This window comes from Balaenoptera physalus (assembly GCF_965194825.1).
Source record: "Balaenoptera physalus genome assembly, chromosome: 19".
Classification (NCBI taxonomy): Eukaryota; Metazoa; Chordata; class Mammalia; order Artiodactyla; family Balaenopteridae; genus Balaenoptera; species Balaenoptera physalus.
Genome location: NC_138900.1, coordinates 36,789,234 through 36,800,590, shown reverse-complemented (window position 1 = coordinate 36,800,590; position 11,357 = coordinate 36,789,234). Strand labels below are relative to the sequence as shown.

At 39.6% G+C, this 11,357-nt stretch overlaps 1 long non-coding RNA gene across 1 annotated transcript in view; it reads left to right on the top strand.

The window, feature by feature from the left end:
- Positions 1-1,569: 1,569 nt before the first annotated feature.
- The window catches only part of LOC309649195, a 34,805-nt gene continuing 25,017 nt past the window's right edge, over positions 1,570-11,357 (top strand). The window contains exon 1 of the long non-coding RNA XR_014256981.1: positions 1,570-2,229. This is a non-coding gene — a long non-coding RNA (uncharacterized lncRNA). The remainder of the gene's footprint in view (positions 2,230-11,357) is intronic.

The following is an 11,357-nucleotide window of genomic DNA, read 5'->3' as shown; positions in this document are numbered from 1 at the left end:
AGGGCGCATCACACAGTGACAGGGAGGTGAGGCTTAATAACTAAAAGGATCAGATCACGAAGGGCCTTACGCTTCATACTTAGAGGCTGAGAGTTCATCCTAATGGTGATGAGGAGTCCACTGAAGGACTTTAGGTAGAGGAATAATGCCAGAATGTCAGTTACTTTTGACTGCTTTGTATCTTGCCTTCGGGTACCAAATCCCATCTTTTCCCTTTGGGGAACACTTTTCTTACCCACTCTCAGTTTACATGACTTGCTGATCCCATTCTCGGGCTCAAGGCTGAGCGCTGTATGTGCCTGGTCGAATTGACTAATTCAAGGAAGGGCATCTGACCCAAACCAGTCTTCCTGGAGACTTTCTGTTCACTCAACTAGGAAAGAAGTATTCACTTTCTTTTGGAGTTAATAAAATTGCAGGATTTTAGCTTGGAGCCTCTTAATGGCAATCTTCCCACCACTGGGGAGGGTCTGCTTGAGAATGAAGCCGCAGCAGATAGTGGAGCTGGGAGGAGAGACATATTCCCAATGAACTTGTTTGCACAACTGGATCCAGCCATGCCAGAAGCTGTTACCACCCCTAGAAGATTTACACAAGCCAATAAATACTTGGTTTTGTTTTTTTTTTCTGAGAGTGGTTTAAATTTGTTTCCTTCATTTTCAAAGAGTTATGAGTAAATCAGACCAACTCAGATTTATACTTTAGGTAGAGTACTTGGTAGCTCGTTGAAGAATGTAGTTGAGAGGGATAAGGCTAGAAGTAGAAACACCAGTTAGGAGACAATTGCCTGACCTAGGAAAAATATATCACGTAGCTATTACTATTAATACCTATTTTGCAACCAGCCACAAAATCTCAGTGGCACAGAAACATAAGCTTTTTCTTTGAACTCATGTGTCTATGAGTCACTATGATTCAGGTGATCAAGGCTACCTTAGGAGTGTTCACATGACAAATAGCAGGAGCACAAGAGGCTGAGTCCAACTGCACAGCCATGGTCATGTCCTCTATTATTCCATTGCCCACAGCAAGTCACATGGCCAAAACCAACATCAACAAGGGAGGGAAGTGCCCTTTTCTCATGGAGGGTGAGGGAGTAAATATTTGCTAAACAATAATCTACTCTGACACAAAAAGGAGAGTGAAGAGGACAAATTCAAGCAATATTTAGGGGATAGAATCAACCAGTTTTGGTGGTTGATTTTACATAGGGGTGGAAGCAGAGAGAGAAGTCAAGGTTTCTGCTTGGGTGATGGGGCCGTTGATGGTGCCACCACGTAAGGAAGGGATTCTGGGAGGAGGGGCATGTTTAGAGGGAATATCAGGAGTTGAGTTTTGGAAGGGTAGAGTTTGAGATGCTAACACGACAAAATAAAAATAATTCTAAGCTTGGTGATGGATGTTATCTAGACTTATTGTTGTGATCATTTTGCAATATACACAAATACTGAATCATTATGTTGTACACCTGAAAGTAATATAAAGTTATATGTCAATTATACCTCAATAAAAAATAATAATAGCAAACAGTTATATCACTCTTACTGTGTCCAGGCATTGTTCTAAAACACAGAGGAGTTAAGTAATTTACCCCAGTTCTTTCAGCTCTCAAAGACAGAGCTGGAACATGTACTAGGCAGTTTGGCTCCAGAGGGTGAGACTTGGGGAACTCATTTGGGAGTTGTGGGGATCCTCTTGGACCCCCCAGAGTTGGTATAAAGATTATTTTAAAGTGAAAACATTTGAGCACAGAAGATGCAGAAACAAATCTTTTACAAATTTCCCTTAGCTGCCTGAAATTACGAAATACAGCTGCCTTTAAAGCCCCTCTGAGGGAGTTTCCTGCGAATTTAGCTGCTAAGAAGACAAGAGTGTCCATTCTCATTAGCATCAAAAAGCCCAATAGAACCTTCCATACTCTCCCATTGAAGCCCTAAAAATCCCCCTTTTGTTAAATTGATATGTATACACCTTTCCTTGGGGCTATTCCAAGAGTTGGATTCCATTACTGGGAGCTCCCACAGGCTTGTGTGAAAATAAATCCTGTCTTTTCTCTTGTTAATCTTTTTTTTCTCAGTTAAATTATCAGGCCCCCAACTGCTGGACGAGAGCTAGAAGAGGAAAAGTTTTCTTCCCAACACTTTTGGCAATAAGGATGGGATGGTTGGGATTCCCCACTCTCTGGAGACTCCTACTAAGATCCCAGGACCTCTGACAATGCCAGCAAAGGTAAACTTTATTCTACCAGTCAGAATCTTGGATCTCTGCCAGGGTCCGGACAAGCAAGGACAGTAGGAGTCTTTCCTTGCCTTTTCAAAAAAGATTTTCCAAATTTTAGATTTACAGAAGAAAACTTTTGTTTAAAACCAGTTCTTTGGGTACTGGGACTCTTGTTATAGGTAGCTATTGTGTCTGTCTCTTGCGCTACTGTTTTGTGTTGTGATCTCTAGAAGTGTTTGTTTCCTGAGAACTTGGCTTTGGAAGTTGAAAAGAGCATTCTCTCTGGTTTTCCACCTGCTGGGGGGTGTGATCTGCTGCCAACCATTAGGTGGCAGGCCCTGAGAATCTGTAGTCAGCTGGGCAGAAATGTGGGTAGCCTGGGTACCCCATCTGCAGCTGGTGTCCCACTTACCATTACCAGCTCTCAGGGGATTCATCTAAGTCTAAATTCTAAAGGGCCTCATCCTATAAGGACCCTTGTCTCTTTCTCCACTGCCTTTGTTCATCACCTATGGCAATGGAGAGCCTTACTTCCTTTCTCTTGGCTACCTTTGAGTATGAGGGTTGTTGTGTCTTCTGTGCCCCCTTTGGGGATGAGTTTTGCCCCCATAGTTAAGCCATAAAAATGCTTATGGTCTGAGTCACAGTTGAAATGAGTATACTTTCTGAAGCTGGATGATAATCTAGCATCTTTGTTTGGAAGATACCTCTTGGGCTAGAAATTCTCCTTCCGGTTTTGGTTTTGAGGCCTCTCTGTTGTTTGTTTTGAGGCCTCTCTGTTCTCTCTACTTGATTCTGTTTCTCTCATGGGAAGTTTTCAGTAGATTGAACTCCTTTCTTCTTAAACCCTCACTGACTGTATGCTCTGCAACCATGGCACTAACTCTGTCTGCTTCCTTTCTTGTTGGCTTGACTTTTCTAAGGATAATTTAGAACTTCAGTGGTGCCTTTGAGAAAAGTTAAATCTTCCAAGCTGGATTTTCTAAGATTTTTTGCTTTCTATGTCAGCCCTTCAATTCCCTATAGTCACTGGATATTCAGGTTCCCCCCTGGCCCTCCTCAGGGGCTCTCAAGGGACTCAGGGACCCTCAAAAGCAAGCACATGAGGCTGAAAAAGAAGAAATAGACTAATTGTAAAGAAAATTTAGTCCACAGCCTCCATAAGATTATACATCAGGAAAAAAGGAAAAATCTTAAAAGTCTCCTCCACAAATACTGGATAAAGCTTTAGCCCTTATACTGAGCAGGCAACAACTTGTGCCATCTGTCAGAAACACAATTCAGATAAAAATATAAAGTGGGACAAAGACGAGAACCAACCTTTATATATAAACTAGTGAATTTTGTATTATTGTATGTCTTAGTTTGGGCTGCTGTAACAAGATATCATAGACTGGGAGGCTTAAACAGCGAATACTTATTTCTCACAGTGCTGGAGGCTGGACACCCAAGATAAGGGTGCCAGCGTTTTAGGGTTGTGGTTAGGGTTGTTGTGGGCTACTCTGTATTTTCACATGGTAAAGAAAGAAGAAAAAGAAAGAAAGAAAGATAGGAAGGAAGGGAGGAAGGAAGGAAGGAAGGAAGGGAGGGAGGGGAAATAGGAGGGGAAATAAAGACAGGGAATTCCCTGGCAGTCCAGTGGTTAGGGCTTGGCACTTTTGTTGCCGAGGGCCAGGGGTTCAATCCCTGGTTGGAGAACTAGAATGGGGAGAGAGAGAGAGAGCGCGAGAGAGCACTCTCTCATGTTTCTTCTTATAAGGACACTAATCCCATTCATGAGGGCTCCATCCTCATGCCTTAATTACCTCCCAAAGGCCCTCATCTCCAAATATCATCACGTTGAGAATTAGAGTTTCAACATGTGAATTTTGGGGGACATAAACATTCAATCTACAGTCCTGTATTTATGCCTGATTCATGGCTAAAAATGCAAATGAAACCTATCTCTATTTGCAGCTGCCTCTTTGTATATGAATGTATGTTATGTATCTGATATTTTCCTACCTCTGGATGGTATTACCAAATTAACAAAGGAGATTTATTTTAATTGACTTAGAGAAAATACGCACTTATATAAATTAAATATCACTCAAACTCTCAGAAATGTGGGAACTGGACTTCCCTGGTGGCACAGTGGTTAAGAATCCGCCTGCCAATGCAGGGACATGGGTTCGAGCCCTGGTCCGGGAAGATCCCACATGCCGCGGAGCAACTAAGCCCGTGTGCCACAACTACTGAACCTGCACCCTAGAGCCCGTGAGCCACAACTACTGAGCCCGTGTGCCATAACTACTGAAGCCCGTGCACCTAGAGCCTGTGCTCCACAACAAGAGAAGCCACCGCAATGAGAAGTCCGTGCACTGCAATGAAGAGTAGCCCCAGCTTGCTGCAACAAGAGAAAGCCTGCGTGCAGCAACGAAGATCTAACACAGCCAAAAATAAATAAATAAGTAAATAAATTTAAAAAAAAAAAAAAAGAAAAAGAAATGTGGAAACTAACCCAAATGATCTTCAAATTCACATGATTTGGGTAAACCTTTGTTAAATAAGACTAGTCTAGTATTACTGGTTTAATAAAAACCTTCTTTGCCTACAATCATACATTTTTATTCTACTTGGATTTTCTAGTTGAAGCTACTATTATATTTACTAGATGTTTAAGATTATAAAACTTATAGATTTGATTCTAATCAAATTAAGTCATTACTCTGGCCAACTTTATTTCAACAATGATTATGTTTTATAATAAACCTGTCAAAATAGTCTCCAAAATCTTTTTTGCTTACTTGACACCTTAAAGCTTTACTAAGTTAAATGATAGATATTCATTAAATATCTAGATCACTTCTAAATAAGATAAAATACTGAAACATTAAGTACTGAACATAAGTTTATATACTTTTGACTTCTTATTTTTACATAAAGACTACAGATACTTGGACCTGTTAATAAACATGTTCTTTTGCCACACTGGGAAATTGTGCTATGAGGAAGCATATGTCTCTTGAAATTGTGAGATGGTATATTCATAATTTTTCTTATCAACTACAGAATGCTGGTATATCACAGACAGTTCACAATTGTCTCTTTCCTTGTTTTCTCTGGAAAATAAAAATTACTAAGGGTTGAAAATTATAATCAATATATGTAAGTGGAACTAATAGAAATAATAAGAGCAGAGGAAAAAACTCTATGCAAAATGTGCCAGGAAAGTAGGATATGTTTTTGATAAGAAAAAGTATACAATGTATTAAGGATATGTTTTTGTTAAGGAAAAGAGAGAGTAATTTTGTCCTGAGTTAGTTGATTCAAGGTTGTTTAAAGGTTGCCCCAGAATGAGAAAGAGGAAGATGTAGGACAAGAACTAGATGGGTCTAGAAAGTTGTAAAGGGTCTGTGAGAGAGAAAGAGAGAGAGAGAGAGAGAGAGACTATTTAATCTCATATGGTCAAGCTGGATAAGATTAAATTGATTTATTATAAGATTTTTAAATGAGCTTTAATATCAGTTGTGTACTAATGCAAAACTAGAGTGTGATTTTTCTCTCTCTTAAAAAGACAAAATGTGTTGGATTGTTGGTCTGTTTTTAATAAGAGATTGTAAAAGGTTTTCTCTACCTTTTGAATAATCCACCTAGGAAACAAGGATTTTGAATCTTATTACAATAATTTCCTGTGTTGTCCTTATCGTGCCCTCAGTTATTTAAGAGAAATGATTCTGGGCTTCCCTGGTGGCACAGTGGTTGGGAATCTGCCTGCCATGCAGGGGACACGGGTTCGGACCCTGGTCCAGGAAGATCCCACATGCCGTGGAGTGGCTGAGCCCATGCACCACAGCTGCTGAGCCTGTGCTCTGGAGCCCGTGAGCCACAACTGCTGAGCCTGCGTGCCGCGATTACTGAGGCCCACGTGCCTAGAGCCCGTGCTCCACAACAAGAGGGGCCACCGCAATGAGAGGCCCGCACGCCACAGTGGGGAGTGGTCCCTGCTCGTTCCAACTAGAGAAAGCCTGTGTGCAGCAACGAAGACCCAACACAGCCAAACATAAATAAATAAATAAATTTATTAACAAAACAAAACAAAACAAAAAAAACAGAAACAGTTCTTCTCACTTTTTATAAGAGCTGAGTTTTTTTTTTACAACCTTGTTACCTCCTATATTTACTTTCGAAATCTTTCATTGTTATTTCGGTTCAATTGACAATTAAGTATTGTCGCACAGTCACCTGTGCTCCTGGGTTTAAACCCTTTGACATTTTTGACAACTTTCCAAAATCAAATTCTACATGAAGTCTTCTTGACCTCGAACTGACCTGGAGATTTTGCAGAAGGCTCCTAGAACATCTCAAAGGGTTTGTTTTCTCACTTTGTAAAAAGAGAGATGTTAAACTAATTAGGCTTATTTGACGTGTTAAATTGCATGAAAAGCGTTATCAAATGAGAAGTGATACTTAACCTTCCCTAGGCTATATTTGTATGGCTAAATATTGTTAATGTAACTACTTCTGAAATTGTATGAAACTCCTGGAAATTTTTCAGTGCCCTCAATGTCCATGATATATACTGGTATAATATTAACAGTCATAATTCCAGTTATTACTTAAAAAGTTGTATGTCACTGAAACAGTCAGATTTCTTTTGTGAAATTGTGTTATTTTTATAGTAAACTTTCATCAAATTTTTAACCATGGTCATTTTAAGCCTTTTATTATTCATGAATAGTTATTGCTTTACTCTGATGCTTACCTGAAAGCCCTTACAAACAGCTACAAGCCAGACTGCTTTATCTTCAACAAAAGGGACTGACTCAGGCCCATACAAAGGACTACGGCATGTACTCTGGGGTATAGGCTTCTGATGGTATTAATAACTTCGAGATGATACCACTGGATTGGGTAAAGAACTCTAGTTGAAATTGCTACTAGATCAAGTAGAACAAGAATTAATTACATGGGACACATGAAGAATGACTATAATATTTATGACTAAAAATTGTAAAATTTTTTATAATTTTTATATTTATTTTAATTTTATTATATTTTATAAAATAAATAAATTTTATACATTTATTTATAAATATATAAATTTATAATTTTATATATTTATTTAAAATTTAAATTTATTTTAAATAAATAAATATATTTATTTTTTATATTTATATTTTTATTTATTGTAAAAATTGTATAATTTTTATAAAATTTTTTAAATTTATGACTAAATTTTTATAATTTTGGGGGGAACATTGCTGGTTCTTTAATGTTATATCTTCTGGATATAAGGAACCCCTTTCTTTTTTCTCTTAGGGTATCTATAACTTACAACAATTTAGTATATTAAATGTTTTTAAACAAAACTGAAACATTTATCTTTTTCCCCCTTCTTGCTCCTTCCAGAATTCAGATACCCTTATTGAATATTCTTATTTTCATGGCAATATCGTTATTTGCATAAGTTAAATAAGAACCTGTCTTCCTTTTAACAGTATATAGCTGGAAAAATTGGTTATATAACCAAGGTTTCGACTGGAATGCCATATTTGAGAATGATGTACATAGAATCAAATATTGCCAGACAGTTTTAAGGAAATAAAGTTGACTTTATGGAGCCATTGCTTACAAAGCTCTCTTGGAAGAACTGGCCTATTCTCTGAATTACAGGATTCCCAGGCTTACAGGTGAGTAAGGAAAGTCACTTTCTGGAAGACGCAGGAAACTTAGGATATTCTGGGGACCTTGAGAAGAGAGGATTTCATCTAAATCTATAGGCAGTGTAGATAGTTGATGGCAAGTTCTTGGCTTGCTTCCTAGTCCCAAGTACACTTTTAAAAGTCCAATCTGAGATTCTTTATGAGAAGTTCCAGCAAAGAGAACTTTAAAAGACCTATGTAGTCAGTTACCATTCTTGCTGCACTTATGTAAATAAGCAGGCCAAATCCAATGAAACCAGACTTATTTTGCAATCAAGAATAATCTTACTTTGATTATCTTTGATGAAAATAGGTGACTGTAGGGAGAAATTACGTTTCTATGGAAAACTATAACCCACCCTTGAGGGTTTTCAGATTCTAGTCTTGTTCCTTGTCTTTGAGCTATTTTTCATCTTTTTGTAAACTGGATCTTGCTGTCTTGTTCGTTTTGTCAGTAATGAACACTTCCAATTTTTCTCCCACCCTCCTGACTTGACATCACTGAGAACAAAAACTGTCCTTTTCCGGAAACACTGAAAGTGGAAGTTGGCTTGATAGAACTTCAAAGGATCTATCACAACAGGGCAGGGCACCCAGAGTTTTTGTATCATTTTTGTATCTGGTCTTCAAAGATAGTGTTGCATGGAATTCACCTTGGGAAAGGCTAGTTTGATGGATTATAATTTCCCTTCCTCCTCAAGTCTCTGTGTTTCTGTGATTCTTCTGCTTAAGGATTCTCACAGTTTTCTTCATTATCTCCTCAAAGTTCTTGAATCTTAAGAACTTTGGATTTACAGGGAGAAATGCTTCCCAAGATCTGATCATAAGATGAGTCTCCCAGTCAAGGAGAGCACTGAGTTCAGTGTCTCATGTGTAGTCAAGTCTCAGAATAAGTTTATTGAATACTGAATGGATTTTCATCTGGCTGGTGTAGAGGAGGAAAAAAAATTTGTTTCCCTCTACCTATCTTAGGTTTGTTGGCTAGGGTCCTGGCAATTAGACTAACGAAAGATAGATTAATAAGGGAAAAATAAACAATTGTTTATTAATGTGTACATCATGCACTCAGTGCATGAATAACTCGAAGGGGTGGTTAGAACTTGGGCTTATCTAGCATTTTAACAAAAGATACATAATTTTGTAGAGAAGTGACAAGACAAAGAAAAGGACTGATCTTCTAGGGGTAGTAAATTGTGGGAAGGCAAATATATGAGGAAACCAATGGTAGATAAGGCTTAGTTAGTGAGGTTTGTTTGTATAGACTTTTTCTCAGGGCTGTCTGTCTCTGATGATAAGGTTGTTATTCCCTTCTTGGTAGGGGAGGTGGGTGGGGGAGACCTTCAGGATGGGAATTTGTGTTCTGCTTTCTGTTAGACAAAAGGAGGGGAGAGAGCTTATCCTGTGTCTTTTTGTTAATTACCTTTGGCTCAAAATAATTCTTATGCCAGAGTGGCATATTTTGAGGTGGCATACTGTGAACCCCTTCACTGGGGCAGGCGGGCAGGGTTCTACCTGGAGGCAAGGGGATAAGCTACAATGTAAACTCTAATAAATTTACTTATTTATTTTGGTTGTGTTGTGTCTTTGTTGCTGCGTGCAAGCTTTCTCTAGTTGCAGCGAAGGGGGGCTACTCTTCGTGGCAGTGCGTGGGCTTCTCATTGCAGTGGCTTCTCTTGTTGCAGAGCACGGGCTCTAGGCGTGTAGGCTTCAGCAGTTGCGGCTCACAGGCTCGGTGGCTGTGGCGCACGGGCTTAGTTGCTCCGTGGCATGTGGGATCTTCCCGGACCAGGGCTCGAACCCGTGTCCCCTGCATTGGCAGGTGGATTCTTAACCACTGTGCCACCAGGGAAGTCCCTACGATGTGAACTCTATAAGGGAAAAAGCCTATAATAGTGCCTGACACATATTAAGTGATCAATAAGTATGTTGTTTGTTTTTTTAAATTACTTGTTGAATAAATGAATGGGCTGACATATCTACTTGAATGTGCTAAAGGCACATTAACCTTAATTTGCCCAAACCAAACTCATGCTCCTCTCATCCCCTGCTCCCCTAAATCTGTTTCTCTGCCAGTGTTCCCTGTCATGGGAAACAGCACCACTATCCATCCTGCTGCTCAAACTAGAGCTTGAAGTCATCCTTGATGCATCCCATCCTTCGCCATCCTCCCACTTCTAATTGACCACCAAGCCCAGTTATTCTCTTTATATCCTTTGACTCCGTCTTCTTTATTCCACTTCTGCCACTATTACCTAGACTAAGTCACCATTCTCTCTTGCCTGGACTACATTAGTAGCCTTTGAACGAGTCTTTTATGAAGCTATGGCCCAGTTGCAATCATTCTTCCTCCTTCAACCAGCGGGATCTTTTCAAAACACACATCTGATCACCTACCACTATCTGATCCCAACAAAACAAAACAAAACAAAACAAGCTTTCTTCAATGGTTTTCACAGAGATCAAAATTCTTATGTGGTCAGCAAGACCCTATAAAGACAGTGCTTCAGTTACCCCTCCAGCCTCACATTCCTACTTTTTACATACTAGCTACACAGAACTTCTTTCACTTCTTCAGATGCACCCCATTTCCTCTTGAGATCTTGCATGTGCTCCTCCCCGGCCTTTTTGACATTGTAACTCTGGCCCTTCCCTCATGGTTTAGTCCATTCTCACATCCCCTGGGAAGCCTTCCCTAACCTCTGTGCCAAGTCGATTCTCCATGAACCTGACCTTTGTAGCACTGTCGCAGTTGTCATTTCACATTCATTTATGAGATCTGATGTCAGTCTCCCAAGCTAGGTCTCCATGACGGCAAACACTTTTCTATCATCTAAAAGGGGGCTTATCCTGCGGTAGCATATCCTGTGGTAGCACTCAATAAATATTTGATAGATGCATGGATAGACTTTTAAAATACTTTGAACAGAGGTTTAATGCACGTATGGAAAAGTGAACATACCATATGTGTTCAATGAATTTCCACGAAGTGATGGATAGACTTGTAAAAAGTTTCTTTTCAGGTTTTGGATCGTTAAACTTAGCTGAAGAGAAATGTTGTCTAAAGCTAGCTATAGCAAGTGAGCACTAGAGGGCAATAGAGACAAAGGAATGAAGACTCAGCTCTACCAGGCTGTGATCCAGGAGAGCAGTGGATGCCCTGCAGTTTCTCAGAGGTGCAAAGGATTCTGGGAAACTCTATGGCCAACCAGACATGTCTCTGGAGGCCAGAGGCCAAAGCAGCCTCCTTTGAGATCCTGAGCAAGCAGGGAGATGCCTTATTATTGCCGTTGCTTAACTGTGCTTGTCAGTACCCTTTAGGTACAAGGATAGCACGTGAGGATAATCTTAGTAATACCCAGAGATGTCAAGGAGACAGAGATATGTCCCAGCAGTCACATAAAAGAGGGTCTCAAAGAACTGGAATGAGCTGCAACAATGACCTGGCCATCTTGT